Source organism: Procambarus clarkii, chromosome 51 (assembly GCF_040958095.1).
Source record: "Procambarus clarkii isolate CNS0578487 chromosome 51, FALCON_Pclarkii_2.0, whole genome shotgun sequence".
NCBI classification, from domain to species: Eukaryota; Metazoa; Arthropoda; class Malacostraca; order Decapoda; family Cambaridae; genus Procambarus; species Procambarus clarkii.
In genome coordinates, this window is record NC_091200.1 from 23,868,730 (window position 1) to 23,873,422 (window position 4,693).

A 4,693-nucleotide genomic window follows, 5' to 3' on the forward strand; every position below is an offset into this window, starting at 1 on the left:
TCTCCCGACATAAGTGACTCTTTAAAGATCATTGCCAGAGGCACACTGAGAGCCTGCGCTGCTTCTTTTAGTATCCACGAAGATACTTTGCCTGGTCCAACTGCTTTAGTTGCATCCAGTGTTGTCAACTGTTTCATAACCTCCTCTGCTGTCACCTCTATATCTGATAGTCTTTCATCTAGGGTAATCTCTTCTAACAATGGGAGCTGCTCAGGCTCGATTGTGAACACTCCATGGAAGCTGGCATTCAGTACCTCGTAGATTTCCTTGTCACTTTCAGTATATGCCCCCTCTGTTTTCCTTAGTCTTGTCACTTGGTCGTTCACCAACATTTTGTGTGTAGTTACCTAAGTGTAGTTACAGGATGAGAGCTACGCTCGTGGTGTCCCGTCTTCCCAGCACTCTTTGTCATATAACGCTTTGAAACTACTGACTGTCTTGGCCTCCACCACCTTCTTACCTAACTTATTCCAACCGTCTACCACTCTGTTTGCGAAAGTGATTTTTTTTATATTGCTTCGGCGTCTGTGTTTAGCTAGTTTAAATCTATGGCCTCTTGTTCTTAAAGTTCCAGGTCTCAGGAAATCTTCCTTGTCGATTTTATCAATTCCTGTTACTATTTTGTATGTAGTGATCATATCACCCCTTTTTCTTCTGTTTTCTAGTTATGGCATATTTAATGCCTCTAACCTCTCCTCGTAGCTCTTGCACTTCAGTTCTGGGAGCCACTTAGTAGCATGTCTTTGCACCTTTTCCAGTTTGTTTATGTGCTTCATAAGATATGGGCACCACACAACCGCTGCATATTCTAGCTTTGGCCTAACAAAAGTCGTGAACAATTTCGTTAGTATATCGCCATCCATGTATTTAAAAGCAATTCTAAAGTTAGAAAGTGTGGCATAGGCTCCTCGCACAATATTCTTTATATGGTCCTCAGGTGATAGTTTTCTATCTAAAACCACCCCTAGATCTCTTTCTTTATCAGAATTATTTAAAGTTTTCTCACATAATATATAGGTTGTGTGAGGTCTATGTTCTCCTATTCCACATTCCATAACATTCCATAACATTCCATAACATTCCATAACATTCCATAACATTTATTAACATTAAATTCCATTTGCCAAGTGGTGCTCCATATACTTATTTTGTCCAGGTCATCTTGAAGGGCATGACAATCATCTAAGTTTCTTATCTTTCCTATTATCTTAGCATCATCAGCAAACATGTTCATATAGTTCTGTATACCAACTGGTAGATCATTTATGTAGACAATAAACATCACTGGTGCAAGAACTGAACCCTGTGGTACTCCACTTGTGACGTTTCTCCAGTCCGATACATTGCCTCTGATCACTGCCCTCATTTTTCTATCAGTCAGAAAATTTTTCATCCATGTTAGAAGCTTACCTGTCACCCCTCCAATATTTTCCAGTTTCCAGAACAACCTCTTAAGTGGAACTCTATCGAAAGCCTTTTGTAGGTCCAGATAGATGCAGTCAACCCAACCATCTCTTTCCTGTAATATCTCTGTTGCTCGATCATAGAAACTGAGGAAATTCGATACACAGGATCTTCCAGATCGAAAACCATACTGTCTGTCTGATATTATATCATTTCACTCCAGGTGTTCTACACATTTAGTTTTAATTATTTTTTCCAATATTTTGACTATTACACTTGTAAATGATACCGGTCTATAATTATGGGGGTCTTCCCTGCTTCCACTTTTGTAGATTCGAACTATGTTAGCCTTTTTCCACACATCAGCTACAACTCCTGTAAATAGGGATGCCTGAAAAATCAGTTGAAGAGGAATGCTGAGCTCAGGTGCACATTCTCTCAGAACCCATGGTGAAACTCCATCTGGACCAACTGCTTTGTTCTTATTTAGCTCCTTGAGCATTTTTTCCACTTCGTCTCTAGACACCTCTATGTGCTCTATGTTGTTCTCTGGAATTCTTATTGTATCTGGTTCCCTGAAGATTTCATTTTGTATAAACACACTTTGGAACTTTTCGTTTAATAATTCACGCATTTCCTTTTCATTTTTCGTGAATCTATTTCCCATTTTCAACCTCTGAATATTATCCTTTACCTGCAATTTGTTGTTTATGAATTTATAGAATAGACCTGGTTCTGTTTTACATTTGTCTGCAATCCCCTTTTCAAAATTTCTTTCTGCCTCTCTTCTCACTGCCGTGTAGTTGTTTCTCGCATCTTTGTATCGCTGGTATGTTTGTGGGTTTGGCCCTTTCTGTATTGATTCCATTTTTGTTTCTTTTGGTCTCTGGCTCTCTCGCACTTTCTGTTGAACCAATCCTGTTTCATAGTTCTGCTTCTCTGTTTTGGTATAAATTTTTTTGTGCCTTTATCATATATTTCACAAAACGTGACATACATCTCATTCACTTCCTTGCCTAGCAATAAGTCTGTCCAATTATACTCACTAAAAATTTTTCTTAGATTCCCATAATGTCCTCTCCTAAAGTCAGGTTTTTCAATTGCATTAACCTTCACATTTTATTCCAGATTATAACGCATTGCATAATTTATTCCCAAAAAGACATGATCACTTGTACCCAAGGGTGGAAGGAACTGAATGGCAAATATTTCTTCCTCCTTCCTGATAAATATCAAATCTAGCATGGAGGGTACGTCCCCTTCCCTCATCCTCGTAGCTTGTTTAACATGTTGATACAAGAATGTTTCCAGGATGAGGTCTACAAATTTACACGTCCAGAAATTTTCTGTTTTATCTTCATATGCTTCCCAGTCTATGGAATTCAAGTTGAAGTCGCCGACTATCAACAGTCGTGAACTATCGTTATCTGCTCTCGTTGTGTGTGTGTGTACTCACCTATTTGTGCTTGCAGGATCGAGCATTGACACTTGGATCCCGCCTTTCCAGCTATCGGTTGTTTACAGCAATGACTCCTGTCCCATTTCCCTATCATACCTAGTTTTAAAAGTATGAATAGTATTTGCTTCCACAACTTGTTCCCCAAGTGCATTCTATTTTTCCACTACTCTCACACTAAAAGAAAACTTCCTAACATCTCTGTGACTCATCTGAATTTCCAGTTTCCACCCATGTCCCCTCGTTCTGTTATTATTTCGTGTGAACATTTCATCTATTTCCACTTTGTCAATTCCCCTGAGTATTTTAAATGTCCCTATCATATCTCCTCTCTCCCTTCTTTTCTCTAGTGTCATAAGGTTCAGTTCCTGCAGACGCTCTCAAAATCCCATCCCTCGTAACTCTGGGACAAGCCTCGTCGCAAACCTCTGAACCTCCAGTTTCTTTATGTGTTTTTTCAGGTGGGGGCTCCATGATGGCACGGCATACTCTAAGATGGGTCTCACGTAGGCAGTGTAAAGCGCCCTAAAAATCTCCTCATTTAGGTTTCTGAATGAAGTTCTAATTTTCGCCAGTGTAGAGTACGCTGCTGTCGTTATCCTATTTATATGTGCCTCAGGAGTTAGATTAGGTGTCACATCCACTCCCAGGTCTCTTTCTCGAATCGTTACAGGTAGGCTGTTCCCCTTCATTGTGTACTGTCCTTTTGGTCTCCTATCACCTGATCCCATTTCCATAACTTTACATTTACTGGTGTTAAACTCAGTAGCCATTTCCCTGACTATCTCTGCAACCTGTTTAAGTCCTCTTGGAGGATCCTACAATCCTCGTCTGTCACAACTCTTCTCATTAATTTTGCGTCATCCGCAAACATTGACATGTATGATTTCACTCCTGTAAACATATCATTTACATAAATTAGAAAGAGGATTGGTCCCAGCACCGATCCTTGAGGTACTCCACTTGTTACTGTTCGCCAGTCCGACTTCTCGCCCCTTACCATTACCCTCTGGCTCCTTCCTGTTAGGTAGTTCTTCACCCATACTAGGGCCTTTCCGCTTGCTCCTGCCTGCCTCTCAAGTTTGTATAGCAGTCTCATGTGCGGTACTGTATCAAAGGCCTTTTGGCAGTCAAGAAATATGCAGTCTGCCCAGCCTTCTCTGTCCTGCCTTATCCTTGTTACTTTATCATAGAATTCTCAAAGGTTTGTTAGGCAAGATTTCCCTGTCCAGAACCCATGTTGGTGCTTGTTTACAAACCCAATGCTCTCCAGGTGCTCAACAAGTCTTAGCCTAATTATTCTTTCAAGTATTTTGCAGGGGATGCTTGTCAGTGATACGGGTCTGTATTTAAGTGCCTCCTCCTTATCACCTTTCTTGAAAATCGGTGCGACATTTGCCTCCTTCCAGCAACTGGGCAATTCTCCCGACATAAGTGACTCATTAAAAATCATTGCCAGAGGCACGCTGAGAGCCTGCGCTGCCTCTTTAAGTATCCACAGTGATACTTTGTCTGGTCCAACAGCTTTATTTGCATCCAGTGTTGTCAACTGTTTCATTACCTCCTCTGCTGTCACCTCTATATCTGATAGTCTTTCATCTAGGGTAATCGCTTCTAACAATGGGAGCTGCTCAGGCTCGGTTGTGAAATTTGCAACCGAACTCCATGGAAAATTTGCATTCAGTACCTCGCAGATTTCCTTGTCGCTTTCTGTATATGCCCCTTCTGTTTTCCTCAGTCTTGTCACTTGGTCATTTACCGACATCTTCCTTCTTATATGGCTATGTAGTAATTTAGGTTGCTTTTTCGCTTTGACTGCAATATCATTCTCAT